Genomic DNA, 17,391 nt, shown 5'->3' on the forward strand with positions numbered 1-17,391 from the left:
GAACCTACTGTGAACCTTCCTGAAGCAATTCCCAAAAAGTGTTCCTTAAAGAGAAGGTTTTTCAAGGAGACATTAGAAAGATTCGGGTATCTTGTCTTCACCTGGGCTTTGGCAGAGATCACAGAAGAGACTTCAGGATATTTCTGTTAAGAACACGAGGGTGGCGACATCCCTGCTGGTCCAGTGATTAAGTCTCTGCTTCCAGCGCAGTGGGTGCAGGTTTGATCCCTAGTCAGGGAACTAATGGAGAAGGCAATGGCACCCCACTCCAGTGCTCTTGCCTGGGAAATCCCATGGATGGAGGAGCCTGGTAGGCTGCAGCCCATGGGGTCGCAAAGAGTCGGACATGACTGAGTGACTTCATTTTCACTTTCATTCACTGGAGAAGGAAATGGTAACCCACTCCAGTGTTCTTGCCCGGAGAATCCCAGGACGGGGGAGCCCAGTGGGCTGCCGTCTATGGGGTCTCACAGAGTTGGACACGACTGACGTGACTTAGCAGCAGCAGGGAACTAACATCCCACATGCTGTGTGGAATGACCAAAAACCAAAATAGGTTTTTAAAAATCCAGTTAAAGAAAGAAGAACCTTAGGGTTGGAAGCTCAAAGACTTTTAATTGAGGCCTCGACTGCCCTGGAGTTCTGACGTGACCAAGATGAGGGTGGTGGTCCTAGGACGCCTGAGCGCAAACTCATTCTTGGACCTCCTTTCCACTCTCCAGAATTAGTGAGGATTCCAGAACCTTAGATGGATCATGTCCAAGCTGTGCTGGAGCTGGCTCGCCATGGGCCAACCCAAGCTGAGGGTGTGGGCCTCTCCCCAGCACTGCATCACTGAGGTATTGGTAGCTGGAACTTGGTTGGGATGAAAGCAGTTATGCACCACCAAAATTAGCATCTGGGATGTCCTCTGTGGTGCAGTGGATCAGAGTCCACCTCCCAAGGCCGCGGACATGGGTTTGATCCCTGGTTCCAGGAAGATTCCACATGCCTCAGGGTAATTAAGCCAGTGTATCAACAGCTACTGAGCCTGCATGCTGCAATCACCAAAGCCCAGGCACTCCAACTTGAGAGTAACCCCTGACTGCTGCAACTAGAGAAAGCCTCTGTGCAGCAACCAAGACCCACCCAGTGAAGCTAAAAATAAATACACATTTATTTAAACAAAAACAAAATCAGCATTTGCTACAAATCAGGGCTCCCCACCAACCCTTTTAAGGGAGCTTAAATACATTCTGAGAGTCCCCTGGACTGCAAGGAGATCCAACCAGTCCATTCTGAAGATCAGCCCTGGGATTTCTTTGGAAGGACTGATGCTAAAGCTGAAACTCCAATACTTTGGCCACCTCATGCGAAGAGTTGACTCATTGGAAAAGACTCTGATGCTGGGAGGGATTGGGGGCAGGAGGAAAAGGGGACGACAGAGGATGAGATGGCAGGATGGCATCACTGACTCAATGGACGACCCCTTTTCCTGACTGAGCGACTGAACTGAACTGAACTGAACTGAAATACATTTAACAGCACATCACTGATCATCAATATTAACTATATATATATATATATATATATTAGAAATTAAAGAAAAATTTAAAATATGACTCCACATTTTTGAAATAACACCTATATTAACATTTTTATGAGAAATAACTCTTTCTAAAAAAGGAACAATAGCATTGTTTTACGTGTTTTCAAATCTCTTTGATGTCCGATTTAATGAAAAAGAGCTGAATTTACATACTGCCTTCTGCATCAATCTGTTATGATACACTTTAAAGAAACTAAGTTCAGTTCAGTCACTCAGTCGTGTCCGACTCTTTGTGACCCCATGAATCACAACACGCCAGGCCTCCCTGTCCATCACCAACTCCCAGAGTTCACTCAAACTCATGTCCATCTAGTCGGTGATGCCATCCAGCCATCTCATCCTCTGTCGTCCCCTTCTCCTGCCCCCAATCCCTCCTAGCATCAGAGTCTTTTCCAATGAGTCAACTCTTCACATGAAGTGGCCAAAGTATTGGAGTTTCAGCTTCAGCATCAGTCCCTCCAATGAACACCCAGGACTGATCTCCTTTAGGATGGACTGGTTGGATCTCCTTGCAGTCCAAGGGACTCTCAAGAGTCTCTTCCAACACCACAGTTCAAAAGCATCAATTCTTTGGTGCTCAGCCTTCTTCACAGTCCAAATCTCACATCCATACATGACCACTGGAAAAACCATAGCCTTGACTAGACGGACCTTTGTTGGCAAAGTAATATCTCTGCTTTTCAATATGCTATCTAGGTTGGTCATAACTTTCCTTCCAAGGAGTAAGCGTCTTTTAATTTCATGGCTGCAATCACCATCTGCAGTGATTTTGGAGCCCAAAAAAAGAAAGTCTGCCACTGTTTCCACCGTTTCCCCATCTATTTGCCATGAAATGATGGGACCAGATGCCATGATCTTCGTTTTCTGAATGTTGAGCTTTAAGCCAACTTTTTCACTCTCCTCTTTCCCTTTCATCAAGAGACTTTTTAGTTCCTTTTCACTTTCTGCCTTGCCTCACACAAATCTGTAACTGGAACAGGGAGCATGTTTTACAGTTGTTTCAGATAACTGGATATTGTTATATTCTACACCTAAGCTGACACATGGTAGTTTCTTAAGCATGAATTGCAGTTGGAAGATGAAGCTATGTTAATAAACTTGTCAATCATGAAATTCCATGGGTCCATCTTGCATTTGAATGAATCTTTTTACCCAAGTGTGATTTTGTAACATGCATTAGTCATCGGAAAATACTGCCTCAAAATGTTGACTCATTTCAACATACACTGTAAAATGATCACATTAGTTACGCTCCCCACCGATTTCACCAGAAAAGTCCTAAGAAGCTATCAAGCGCCCAGTGGCAGACACAAATTTTTTTTTCAAAATTTCAGATTTTTCACCTGAGAGCTCAAATTTTATCATCAGCAACAAATAATCTGTTGTTCTTTTGGCACTGGCTGACAGGCTCACTTAATTTTCCTTTGGGGAAATGCTTGTCAAACACGCAAATCCGAATAAACCTCGTTTGTCCGTTGTGTATGAAGGGGTCAGTGTAGCTTGCAACTCAAGCGCACGCCTCAACTGCATTTCCCAGGACAACGAAACTCCCTCAGTAGCACCAGATCTTCTGTATATTTCCCATGTGGTTAACCAGGAACCAAAAAGATGTATCTTTACTTATTAAGAAAATTAATTTTTACTGCTTATTCAAGAACATTTTTAAAGGAAACTGGTGCTTTTTCCCTGTAAGTACATGATGAAACACTCTAGTACGGTTTAGTGCTAAGGCTTCAAGGGTTTTAAGTACCATCAGTGCAAGTGTCAACACAGTAAAAAAAAAAAAAATAAAAAGAAAAGAAAAATGAATGTTTTAATGTTATTATAAATATCATTTTGATCCTGAGGATCCCCCTGAGAGGGTGTTGTCTGCGGACCACACTTTGAGAACTATTCTAGAAAGTGGAGAAGCTCGCCCAGAACAAAAGAGCTGGAACTGGGGCAGTGAGGGTGTACAGGGAGGAAATATTTTTCTTTTGTCTCTCTGCGTCCACGCTTACAATCTTACCCTTCCAGAGCCAGTTTAGATGAAGCACATTCCATTTAAAGCAAAAAGAACGGTCTGATGTCTCCATGACAAGGAAGAAGTTCGTTCACGCAGGCTGAACTGGATCTTTTCAAAGTCCTTCTATCAGCAGCATTCTTCTATTCCTTGTTCCACTCAAATCCCAAACCTTTTTAAAAATGTTTATTTTATCATGATTTTTTTTTAATAATACTTTCCCCTGACATGGTCAGATCTGAGGTCATAAAGAAATGAGGTGTGTGTGGTCCATATTCCAGCTTTTCCACAAGGTGGAGAAGAAGCAGAGCTAGGAGCTGCCCTTTGGGCCCCCGCTCCCTGAGTCCCGGCTACTCGCTCAGGCGGTGGGGACGGGAGCTTGGTGGCTGTGGGGCCAGAGGAGGTGGGCAGGGCCCAAGGGTGGGGCAGGGTGGGCTGTTTCATCACCTCTTTGGAAACATCGAGCAAGCTGGCCATAGGCTTTTTGTGCTTAGGAGCTAAACCTCTAGTTACCACTCTTGTCCAGCTTTTGGAGCACTGGTGTGTGATCCTGGCTGCATGACTTACTCCATGCCTCAGTTTCCCCTCCGTAAAGTGGGGAGTGGGTGGATGATCCACTGTTGGTTTAGGACTGAGGGAAGTCGATGGCCTGGAGGTTCCACTGAAGTCACGGCCACAGCCTTCCAGCAGGAGTTCTGCAAAACACAGATGGCTTCTGACAGCCATGCTGTTTCCAGAAGCATCGTAGGTTCAGAGTTCAGTGATAAAGCTGACACTGAGCAGAACTGGGACTCAAACCCAGGTCTTCTGTTTCCTGATGCTTCTCCCTTGCCGAGATAACCAGACTGAGTTTTGCTGATGTCGTTGAAACTGCTACCCAGGACTCCCCCAGGCTTCTGTGACTGCCCTTGGCTTTGAATTTTAAATGACCCAGGAGCCTCCAACCAGAGCCCTCGGACACACAGCAGCTGGCAGCAGCTCAGTCCTCTGAGTGGATGAGAGAGTCCCATAACCTGGGCTAGATGTTAACCTGTCTTTTCTGTAAGAACGCGACAGAAGAGTGAGACTCAAGCAGGGAAGGAGGAAACCCCCTTATTGTGTAAACCCTTTTGCAATTCCTGGGCAAGGTTAGAACATGTGATGATGCTTGAAATCTAACTTTAGGGGAGAGACCATTTTTGGTCATAGCTGGTGTGTTGACACCTTTGCAACTGGAAATGGCATAGCCTCTGTCCATGTGCTATGAGTAACTGACTCGTCCTGCTTGCCAAATTCGTGTTCAGATGGCAAAACAGCCTGAGACTGCCACATTGGACCCCTGCCAGTTGTTCCTGTGCTGTGTACATATGACCAGGGCTTAGCACGCACCTGTGTGTTTACATGGCAGGGAGCCAGCTAGGCTGATTCAAGGTGGACCCACGGCCTGGGCAGGCTGGAAGGACAGAGACAGTAATGGGGGGAAAAGGGTAAATAGAAAATGGACAAAAATATTGTGTATCAGCCATGATTCATCTCCATGTAAAGCCCTTCAGAAACAATTTTATCATTTGCTGGTAAACTCCACCAAATAAGGTCTGGAAGAGGTCATTCATCATCACAATGCAAATAGGACTGTGGGTCCTATTTGGTGGGTCTCACCACTTTGCACTGACTTGCTCTTGTGCTCCGACCCGCAAGGTTCGCTGTAGGGCCAGCTGTGCCTATAGGGCCCACCTCCAAGCTGAGATCAGCTGTTTCCACCTCCCCCAGGGCCTGTGTAGGGGATTAGATCTCTATTTCAGAGCACTTAGGGAGAACTGTTTCCTAGAACCTGGCTGGCCTCCCCTCCCCTAGCCTAACTGACAGCCCTGGTTGTCCGGCACATGTTTACCTTGGAGACGGAACACTTCGCAGGGTTCTCAGTGGTCTGCTGAGGTCCCCGGGACACTGGATCTCAGAGACAGAGCAGTGGAGCCCTCGCAGACATGGAGGGCCTGCTGCCTGCCCTGGGATCTGCCTTCCAGCTGATGCTGGAGCATTTATGGGGCACTCTGCTGGTGGTTTCTGAGAGCTGGACACACGACTCAGGTCTCCCTGAGTTTCCCTGGGAGATCCTGGTATGTGCTATGGTGCTGGTTCTCATGATAAAGAGATGGCACAATTTAAGAAGTGTGAAGTCGCTAGGGAAAAGGTCTTCTGCCCGTGAGGAAGTCTGCGGAAAATGTAGTGAGAATGTTGGGCCACGGGCTCAGGCTGACGAAGCCCTCAAGCCACCTCGGGTGGAGGCCAGTTCTCCCACGTCACAAACCTTGTGCTTGTCGGCCGTGAACGCAAACCTGAGCGGGTCATCGTTTCAGGACACGGCGGACTTCCTGGAGAAGGCATGGAGCGGTCAGTCTTCTTCCCTTTCCCAAGTTACTGATGGAAAACATGCCTTCAAAGCATCAGAGGATGGTGGAGAACGACCTCAGAAGAAAGACATGAGTGATTTGAACAACAGTGTTGATTTTCCAGAAAGTCCAGAACCATCTGACCAAGAAATTGAGAGAGAAAAGCAGCGAGTCCAGGAAAAGGAGGGGCAGGGAGGAGGCCCAGAGCCGTCCAAGGCCCTCAAGGAGCGGGTCCTGGAAGACAGGATTAACCGACTAAGATTCATAGCAAAACACCTGCTGACCGTCTTCCCCTTTCCTGAGCTCCTCAGAGACTGCGGGGATGAAGGGAACCCAGACGTCCAGCCAAAGAAGGAAGCCAAAAACGGCCATCCCCTTGTCCAGGGGGCGAAGGGTGACCTGAAGGGCGTCCCTGACGATGCTGACTGCAGTGTGTCCCTGCCACGTCCCGAAGAGGAACAGCAAGCAACCGCCAGACACCCGAGGGAAGATCAGCAAAGGAGGGAAGAGCTTCCAGGACGAATCACAAGTCTCCACATTGAGGAAGCGTCCCTGCGGTGTGAAAATTCACAGCTCGACAGTGAGATCCAGCTGCTGAAGCGGAAACTTCAAAGCCTGCCTGATTTACACGACAGCTACGTGATGCAACTTCACAGAAGACTGTTCAAGAAAGAAGCGCGCTGCTTGGAAGCAAAGAAGAAACTCCTCAACGTGTGTAGAGAGCTGAACTCCGTGTGTCAGATCCGCAACCTCTCCAAGAAGATAGCTGGAGACATGAGCAAAGAATTAGAGAGAACCGCTGCCTACCATCGCCAGGAGGTGGGTCTCTGCCAGGAAAGAGCTCAGGAAAGCTGGGTGGCAGCCCTGGGGATGGAGAGAGCGCTCAGCGAGCTGACCCAAGAGAACGCCTGCCTCAGGCAGCTGCTGGCCCAGGTCGAGTTCAACTCCCAGCTCTCCCCGAGGGGCCTTCATGCCCCTGCTGCTCCACCCACAGCCCACAGGGGCCTGGAGGGGTCAGGGGAACCCCTGGGTCGGGAGGCATCCCCGGCGAGGGGGAGGGTCCAGCCGTGAGGACTCGGGCCCGCGGTCACCTGCAGGCGGGACTCAGCTCAGCGCAGCCGGGTCCGGACACTCACGACCAGGACACAACATCAGCGTGTGTTTTCCCTTTTTAAAGTAATTTTGATGTTTTATCTTTTTATTTTAGCTTCTGTTACATAATTGATTTTTATTCGTATAGATGGTGCATTATAATTTGTAAGGTTTTTTTCTGAATAAAGTTTTATTTAATACATTTCTGAGGAATAACTTATTTGTATGTCTTGCACCCTCTAGAATAAGTTAGTATAAATTATAGAATAAGGTAGTATAAATAATGTATTTTAATTTAAATCAAAAGTCATGATTCCTTAAGCCGTCATTGAAGTTTAACATAGAAATGTTTGAAATAATAAAGACCATGTCTGTATGCTATGAACGGTTATTAGAAATGGATACAGTTAATCTAAATTTTGCCCCCAAGAAACTGAATTGGTTTTAAAACACAATGCAAAAAAAACCACACACACACACGAATACACTATCCCTGAAACTTCATGATTTTTATCAAATGGCCTAAATCCATTAAATAATTTAGAGGAGTTGACATTCTGCGATCATTTTCGGTAGGTTTTATTGTCTTTCCAGGCTCGCCCCAGTGGTTCAGCAGTAAAGCATCTACCTGCAATGCAGGAGACACAGGAGATATGGGTTTGATCCCTGGGTTGGGAAGATCCCCTGGAGAAGGAAATGGCAACCCACTCCAGGACTGAAGAATCCCACGGTCAGAGAAGACTGGCAGACTACACAGTCCATAGGGTCACAAAAGAGACACAGCTGAAGCGACTGAGCATGCACACGTGTACTTCTTGCCGTTTAGACATTTTTCTACTTTATGACGTGAAAGTTTCTTATTGGTGGCAATCCCATGCACACATGTACACACACATACACAGATAAACACAAACACCAAGACTACAATGCAAGTATAAGACAATTTTGTTATTCTAGTACCTAGGGGGAAATGTACAGGAAAAGGAAAAAATTTAGTTAAAAAAGGAAAAATTAAAATCACACTTTCTTGTGAACCTAGCTCAAGGATGCATCAGCTTTGGGTCTGACACCTGCCACCTCAATGGACCAGAGCTTGATCGTCACCTCTGAGTCAACGCGCTGAGGCATGCTCCCCACCAGACTTTCTGGATTTGAGTCCCAACTCTGCCACTTACTGGCTTTGGGTCCTGGGGAAACTTATCCACTTGGTGAACTCAATACTTTCATCTGTAAATGGGAGGCTTCTTCATACCTACCTCACAGTGTAGTTGTGGGGAGTCTCTTAACTCTTGTTGAACTCACCGTGCTGTGCTGGCACTTAGGACGTGCTGTGACTCCTGGGGACAGGCTGGTGGAGATCAGGGCCCCCCCTCTCAGAATCCTAGTTTTAGGCATACAAAATCCAGAGGATGACAAATGAAACCAAATGTTGTACCCTGGATTATAGTTGTGGAAAAGCGATCTACACTTTTTTCTTGGCATTTTGTAGAATAAGATCAGTGTCAGGTCTCATAACTATTACAATTTCGAAGCAGTATTTCAAGATTTCACAACCGCATCCATGTGGGATGAAATATGTGTCATTTAGCTTGATGACCCCATCAGAGGTGCAGCTAATCCTGCTGTAATGTGTGGCCTCCATTCAATTAATGAAGGAAACGCTGCATTTTATGAATTCTCCAGGCCAGAATACTGGAGTGGGTAGCCTTTCCCTTCTCCAGGGAATCTTCCCAGCCCAGGGTTCAAACCCAGGTCTCCCGCATTGCAGGCAGATTCTTTACCAGCTGAGCCACAAGGGAAGCCCAGTTGGAAGCCAGTGAACACTAAAAATTTTGTGTTTTTTATTTTTTTTAATGTTCACTGGCTTCAAACTAAAATGCAGCATTTCCTTCATTAACTGAATTCAAATTCAAGTTCATCCAACTTCAACTTCATTCAAGTTCATTAAGGAACCCTGAAAACTCAAATCTCTGGGTTCTCCATGGCTCTGTCCCAGGATCCCAGATTGTCAAGGGAGGAGCAGAGGTTGCTGGCCATCCACAGAGGTGGGTGTGTGCAAGGTGGGTGGACTGTGGATAATCTATGGAGGAAGGGGACCCCTGGGAACTAGGGGGACCATGGTAGACGTGAGACGGTTACCATGGCAACCTTCTCACCAGCCTGTGTCCTCCCCTCCTGTGCTCACCAGATACTTCTTCCAGAGCCCATGTCCTGAGATGCCCTTCCCTCAGGACGTGGTCACGGGCTGGTTTTCCTGCCTGTCCTCTGCTACTGCTGCTGCTAACTCACTTCAGTCGTGTCCGACTCTGTGCGATCCCATAGACGGCAGCCCACCAGGCTCCCCCGTCCCTGGGATTCTCCAGGCAAGAACACTGGAGTGGGTTGCCATTTCCTTCTCCAATGCATGAAAGTGAAAAGTGAAAGTGAAGTCTCTCAGTCATATCCAACTCTTAGCAACCCCATGGACTGCAGCCCACCAGGCTCCTCCATCCATGGGATTTTCCAGGCAAGAGTACTGGAGTGGGGTGTGACAAAATTGATAGGGACACTCGGGGCTCCTGCTAAGTTGAAGAGCATCTCCCCAAATTCATGTCCACCTGGAACCTCAGGAGACCTTATTGGAAATGGGATCTTTGCAGATGTCAGTCAAGATGAAGTGGCACCGGGTTAGGGCTGGTGCCTCATCCTGGGTAACTGAGGTTCTTAAAGAGGGGCAAACAGACAGACTCATGGGGAAGAAGCCATGTGAAGACAGAAGCAGAGCTTGGGAGGGTGCGGCCACCAGGGGCTGGGAGAGAGGCCCGGAAAGACCTTTGCTCAGGACTTGAGAAGGAACCAGCCTGGCTTGACACCTTGAGTTAGACTTCCAGTCTTCTGAACTTGGGGGAGAATACATTTCTGTCCTTTCCAGCCTTTCAGTTTGCTGCAGCTCCCACTGTAAACCAAACAGTGCGGCTGGATACTTCAAAATATACAGCTTGCAAAAACTCGAAGCTGGGATTCAGTTAGCTGGAACCTGCGGTAATATTAAAAATGTATGTATGTCTGATAGCCATACCTCATACTTTTAACAGAAAAATAACATACACATACATCCTTAAATATTTCAAAAATAACCTTCCAGGCAATGTGCTGGGATTGACACCAATTCATCGTGAATTCCGCCAGGGAGCTTAAGTTCACAGTTCGCACCTGCGTGTAATCCTGGAAAAGCTCCATGAAAACAAACTCCATTCTGTTTTCTGTGCCGGCTCCTGGGGGTTGGGGGTGGGGGGCGTCTCTGTCGCAAGAATGGCAGGAAGGAAATTTGCGGAGAGGCAGGCCCGCTGCCCCTGCGACCCCCATCATGTGGTCATGTTTTCACAGAGGGTGCCTTGTCGACTGGGGCTCACAGTCTGTCCCGCTGAGTTTCCTGCATGGCCCTTCGCCTCCCTCGGGGTGAGCGCGGAGGCGGCGCGAAGTCAAACCCCCAGGAATAGGCGTTCAGGGACCCGCCGAGCCTCGCGCCCCGTTACCTGAGCGGCTGCGACGTGCTCCACCTGTGCGGTGATGGGGGAGGTCCCCGGGCAGGCCCCGGGGTGAGTCCACCCCTCTGTCCTCCGCAACCCATGAAACCTGGGGAAATTTCCAAGCCTTTCCTGGGGACTGTCGGAGAGCAGCACAAGTCCCAGCCCCTAACGGGAGACGTTCACATGCTTGGAGACCCAAAGGAGCTGCCTTGACTTTCCCTCCTTCACACGTCCTGCGTCTGCCCGCCTCCTGTGCACCATGCAGGAAAGACGCTTTACTTGGCCGAAGTATGACGGGGATCCCCAGTGTTTGCGCCTTATGGTGGGGCTTGGGTTCACCTAGAAAGACCGCTGGGACCCCAATGGGACCAGCTGACCCTGGGGAGGCATCTCCGCCTTCCAGTGAACAGGATGGGTCTCCATCACCACCAGCGCAGAACTGGCATCAGCCCGTGTCTCCCGTCTCCGCAGTAGGACTCACACACACACACACACACACACACACACACCCACCCACCCAACGGGTGTCACCTTAAAACACGCCTACATCAGGGATCAGGCCAGGGCCAGGTGAGCCCATAGTTAGTGTCCTGGGCTTTGGTGAAAGGGGATGGTGAGAGAAGGACTTCAGTACATTCTGGAATGTTAATCCTCTTCAGGGCCAAGTTTAGAAGGTATTATGGTTTCACCTCACTCAGCAGCAGTGTGCTGCTGGTGGTAAGGTTCAAGTCCGAAGGGTTCCCGGTCTTTTTTCTTTCTTTCTATTTTTCTTTTTTATTGAGATTCAACACTTCCACTGCAGATGCTCGAATCTTTGGGGTCCCATTTAGGGACCTTCAACATACATCTCCAGCATGTGATACCTTCCCCAGCAACATGCAGAACATTCTAGGTCCCCGCGGACCCTTGTGGTCAACAACCAACCCCCATCAATCATCCCCAACCTGGAGATGACTGCTGTATGGATCCCCCAACCCATATGTTACTAAAGCCCCTGCGGGTGGGTTCACACAGGACACACCCTGGGACCTGCCTTCTTGAATCCGCACCGTGTCTGTGATGCGCCCTTGACTCTGTGATAGTTTTTTATTGCCGTGCACCATCCATCCCATTACGGGAATATACCACACTGATTCACCTCGGGCCCACAGCTGATGACCATTTGGCTGGTTCATGTTTGGGGCTATGGTGCCTAAAGGTATCATGAGCATTCTCACAAGTGTCTCTTGGTGCCCTGAGTCTTCATCTCTCTTGAGCCCCAGGAATCACTGGTCATGGAGGCACGTGTGTTTATCTGTATTGGATGCAGTACAGCTGTTTCCAAGATGGTGCCAGTCTGCACTTCAGCCATGGGTGCTAAAGCCAGGAGCCCCAGTTACCCCATCATCGTCACAATGGTCAGGCTCTGGGGCTTTCACCATTCTAATGGGTGCATAAGGGTGTCTTATTGTGGGTTTGGCTTAACACGTTCCTCTTGGCTAATACATCGGGCACCTTTTCATGTGCTTATTAGACTCAGATTTCTTGCAGCTGTCCCCAACCTTTTGGCACCAGGGACCGGTTTTGTGGAAGACAATTTTCCCCCAGACTAGGGTGAGGGTTGGTGGTTTGGGGATGATTCAAGTGCATTGCATTTATTGTGCACTTTATTTCTATTGTCATCACATCAGCTCCACCTCAGATCATCAGGCATTTGATCCTGGAGATTGGGGACCCCTATATTACAGGATCTGCAGATTTTTCTGAAAGGGGCTTATATGTTCCTAGCAGCACTACCTACAATAGCCAGGACATGGAAACAACCTAGATGACCATGGGCAGATGAATGGATAAGGAAGATGTGGTTCAGATATACAATGGAATATTACTCAGCCATAAAAAAGAATGAATTTGAGTCAGTGCTAGTTAGGTAGGGTGGCTCAGATGGTAAAGCATCTGCCTGCAATGAGGGAGACCTGGGTTGGATCCCTAGGTTGGGAAGATGTCCTGGAGAAGGAAGTGTCAACCCACTCCAGTACCCTTGCCTGGAAAATTCCGTGGACAGAGGAGCCTGCTGGGCTATATAGTCCATGGGGTCACAAAGAGTTGGACACGACTGAGTGACTTCACTTTCACTTTTAGTTAGGTAGATGAACCCAGAGCCTGTGATACAGAGTGAAGTTAGCCAGAAAGAGAAAAACAAATATCATATACTAATGCATACACATGCAATCTAGAAAAATGGTATTGATGAAATCATTTTTAAAGAGGGAACAGAGATGAAGATGTAGAGAACTGTGGACACAGTGTGGGAAGGGGAAGGTGGGATGGATGGAGAAAGTGGCATCGACATATACACATTATCATACGTAAGATAGACAGCCAGTTCAGTTCACTCAGTCATGTGACTTTTGTGATCCCATGAACCACAGCATGCCAGGCCTCCCTGTCCATCACCAACTCCTGGAATTTACCCAAACCCATGTCCATTGAGTCGGTGATGCCATCCAACCATCTCATCCTCTGTCATCCCCTTCTCCTCCTGCCCCCAATCTTTCCCAGAGTCAGGGTCTTTTCCAATGAGTCAGCTCTTCGCATGAGGTAGCCAAAGTATTGGAGTTTCAGCTTCAGCATCAGGCCTTCCAATGAACACCCAGGACTGATCTCCTTTAGGATGGACTGGTTGGATATCCTTGAAGGCCAAGGGGCTCTCAAGAGTCTTTTCCAACACCACAGTTCAAAAGCATCAATTCTTCGGCACTCAGCTTTCTTTATAATCCAACTCTCACATCCATACATGACCACTGGAAAAACTATAGCCTTGACTGGATGGACCTTTGTTGGCAAAGTAATATCTCTGCTTTTTAATATGCTGTCTAGGTTGGTCATAGCTTTTCTTCTAAGGAGCAAGCGTCTTTTAATTTCATGGCTGCAGTCACTATCTGCAGTGATTCTGGAGCTCCCAAAAATGAAGCCTGCCTCTGTTTCCACTGTTTCTCCATCTATTTGCCATGAAGTGATGGGACCAGATGCCACGACCTTAGTTTTCTGAATGTTGAGCTTAAAGCCAGCTTTTTCACTCTCCTCTTTCACTTTGAAGTTGCATGTAACACAAGGAACCCAGTCTGATGCTCTGTGATAATCCAGAGGGGGAGGATAGGGGGACAGGAGGGAAGGTCAAGAGGGGAGGGGACATTTGTATAATTACGGCTGACTTGCCTTGTTTTATGGCAGAAACCAACACAACATTTCAAAGCAGTTTCCCTCCAATTTAAAAATAAATAAAAAATAAAGTAAAATAAAATAGAGAAAGTAAAAAAATGGAGTTCGGGGAGGGGGCACTGAGAGTAAAATCTTTGGTTTACAGGCCACATAGTCTCTGCTCCAACCATGTCAGCTCCACTGCTAGAGAGAAAAGCAGCCCTTACTTACCATGTGGGAGTGAAGTGGGTTGGGGGGGGTGGTGGCTTTCTTCCAATAAAGCTATTAATAAACCAGGCTGGGGAGGGGCGGGATTTGGCCTGTGGGGCCTTCCTTTGCGGACCTCTGCTCTATGATAAAGCACTTGCTCAGGACTTTGATGCAGTTTGTAATTGGTTCGTTTGTCTTTCTCTTAGAGGTTTGTGCAGGTTCTCTGCGGGCTCTGGATCCCAGTCTTGTGTTGTTAATTATCTACCATGGTCTGGAAATTGGAAGCAATGATGGTATTATAATGGACCACTGCTCCAGCCTTGCCTTGGAAGTTTCTACCCCAAAGCCCCTGAGGGATAGACGCGGGTGGTCACAGGGAGCCACCCCCCAACACGTGGACCCCGGAGGGCCGTCCCCCACCACATTCACTGCGAGGGGCACGCCTGCACACGCCTGCACACAGCAGCTAGAGCCCGAGTCCCTCTGCTCCTCCTGCAGCATGTCTTGGAGCCAGGATGGGCCACAAGATAGATGTCCCTGACTTGTTCAGATGGACACATTTCCTGAAAGGAACATCAACTCCATGTGGATAATGAATCTTCGTGCCACCAGGAATTTTTTCTCAGCTGAAAGGAATTTTGCAGCTCTTCCCACCACGGATGATCAGAAGGCCGCAGGGGGTGGGGCGCCTTCTCTGTTGTGAGCCAAACGTTCTTAGGCTGGGCCTTGGCTGACAGGGCATTTGGAGGAAATTTCCCACTTTCCTGGTTGCTTCACAAGCAAAACGATCATCGTCTTTGCACTGCAAAACTTTTTTCACAGTTAAGTGTCCCCCGGGTAGCCACAGCTAGGTCAAGAGTGGAGTGGCCGCTTTGTTTGTGGGGTCTCATTTGAGCAAGTGTGATCATCTCATTTTGCAGCAAGAAAACGGAGGCTTAAAGAGAAGTTAAATGACTTGACCAAGATCAGAGATTCAATACTGAGCAACCCAAATACTTTACCTCAAAACCCGGGCCCTTCCCCACTGGACTGTACTCAGATATCCCCTTACAAAGATTGGGCCGGAAGGACTGTAATTGGAAATCTGGTGAAGTTTTCACACCTAGTGTATGAGACCTCTAGTTCTGGGTTGGGGCGGGGGGCAGGGGGGGCACGTGTCAAAGGACTCATTACTCAGGGCCCCCCAAAAGCTAGCTGCAAAGCTGAGATGAGAACCCAGATTTTCTGGGTCCAAAGCTTTCCTCACAGCTTTTTTTCCTATTTAAAAACTTTGATTGTATGATATCAACCAGGATATAAGCTGCTTAACAACAGGAATTTATTCTGTCTTTGTCTTGTACCTAGTGGTGTGTCTACAGGGCATTCATGATGGAGCTGCTCCATTTCTTGAACAAATGGATCATAAAAAAATAAGTAGTACATGGTAAGTGAATTTGGACTTCGCTGTAGCTCAGTCAGTAAAGAATCTGCCTGCAGTGCAGGAAACCTGGGTTCATTCCCTGGGTTGGGAAGTTCCTCCGGAGAAGGGAATGGCAGTTCACTCCACTACTCTTGCCTAGAGAATCCCATGAACAGAGGAGCCTGGCGGGCTACAGTTCGTGGGGTTGCAAAGAGTTGGACACAACTGAGCAACTAACCCCTTGTGTAAGTGGACTGATTTCATCCTGCAAGAACGTTTTTTTCTAATATTTTGGGAGAGCGGTTCTGGGTCTTTGTTGCTGCATATGGGCTTTCTCTAGTTTTGGAGAACAGGAGCTACTGGAGTGGGTACCCTTTCCCTTCTCCAAGGGATCTTCCCAACCCAGGGATCAAACCCAGGTCTCCTGAATTGCAGGTGGATTCCTTACTGTCTGAGCCACCAGGGAAGCCCAAGAATACTAGAGTGGGTAGCCATCCCTCCTCCAGGGGATCTTCCCATCCCAGGAATCAACTGTTGCAGTTCTAGGGTTTCTCATTATGGTGGCTTCTCTCATCGCAGAACAGAGGCTCTAGGGAAGAGAGAGTGGGCTTCAGTAGTTAGGGTGCATGGGCTTGGTTGGGCTTCCCTCATAGCTCAGCTGGGAAAGAATCTATCTCCAATGCAGGAGACCTGGGTTCGATTCCTGGGTTGGGAAGATCCCCTGGAGGAGGGCATGGCAACCCACTCCAGCATTCTTGCCTGGAGAATCCCCATAGACAGAGGAGCCTGGTGGGCTGCAGTCCATGGGGTCGCAGAGAGTCGGACCCGACTGTGACTAAGCACAGCACAGCACATGGGCTTAGTTGCCCCGCAGCATGTGGGATCTCCCTGGACCAGCGATCGAACTTGTGCCCCTGCATTGGCAGGTGGATTTTAACCGCTGGACCACGAGGGAAGTCCCACCATCCTGCAAGACAGTTTTGATGCTGTTCCTCTCTCTGGCTCCCTCTCAGGTCTCCACTCAAAGAGGGTGGCTGGGTGCCCAGACGTCAGCCAGGACCAAAGGCCAAAAGGAAACTCATGCTGCTGCTAAGTCACTTAAGTCGTGTCCGACTCTGTGTGACCCCATAGACGGCAGCCCACCAGGCTCCCCCATCCCTGGGATTCTCCAGGCAAGAACACTGGAGTGGGTTGTCATTTCCTTCTCCAATACATGAAAGTGAAAAGTGAAAGTGAAGTCGCTCAGTTGTATCCAACTCTTAGCGACCCCATGGACTGCAGCCTACCAGGCTCCTCGGTCCATAGGATTTTCCAGGCAAGTGTACTGGAGTGGGGTGCCATTGCCTCTTTTCCTTATATCTTACTAAAATCATAAGCACGAAATCGTTTGTCTCCTTGACAGAGCTTCTCATCACAAAGAGATATATAGAAATATCGGAAATTCTGCTTGTCTCATCCAAAGTGGCTTTAGATGGTCAACTGTTTTTCACTTGCAATTCTACCCATTTAGAACACTCAGCTCCTTAGCAATGAAGGGAAGCTGTTCTCAGTCCCTGCATGTGGGGTTTATCAACTCAGTGTGTTGCTTATTCTTGTGCAATTAGCAACATGATTTCTGCATTAAAAAAAAAAAAAAAAAGACTTTCAGGACTGAATAAAGCTATCTGTGTCATTTTCCTAGCAGCTATTATGCTTCTTTCTGCCTACTCTCATTTCATACCAAACTTGGTTTACGGGAAGTTTGGGTAAACAAAGCTCTTATGAGTAATTAGTATTTAATTAGGCTGAGTTTCATGTCTGTGTGAGTCAAGGCCTCTTTTTCCAACCTCTGGGAAGAATTAAGTATGTCAGGGCTCTGTTTACAGAGCTAGGCCCAAAGCGGACTGCCCTGGGCATTTTAAAAGTTGTTTAGTGGCTGGACCCCTGGATTAAGCTACTCGGTATTTTTGTTGGCTTTTGCTGCTGGTGAAAGGCTGAAGACTAGTCACCCAGTAATCTAGGTCCTTCTTCTCTGTGTTTGTCTTATAGGAGGTTCCACAACC

The sequence above is a fragment of the Bos taurus genome, chromosome 1 (genome assembly GCF_002263795.3).
Source record: "Bos taurus isolate L1 Dominette 01449 registration number 42190680 breed Hereford chromosome 1, ARS-UCD2.0, whole genome shotgun sequence".
NCBI classification, from domain to species: Eukaryota; Metazoa; Chordata; class Mammalia; order Artiodactyla; family Bovidae; genus Bos; species Bos taurus.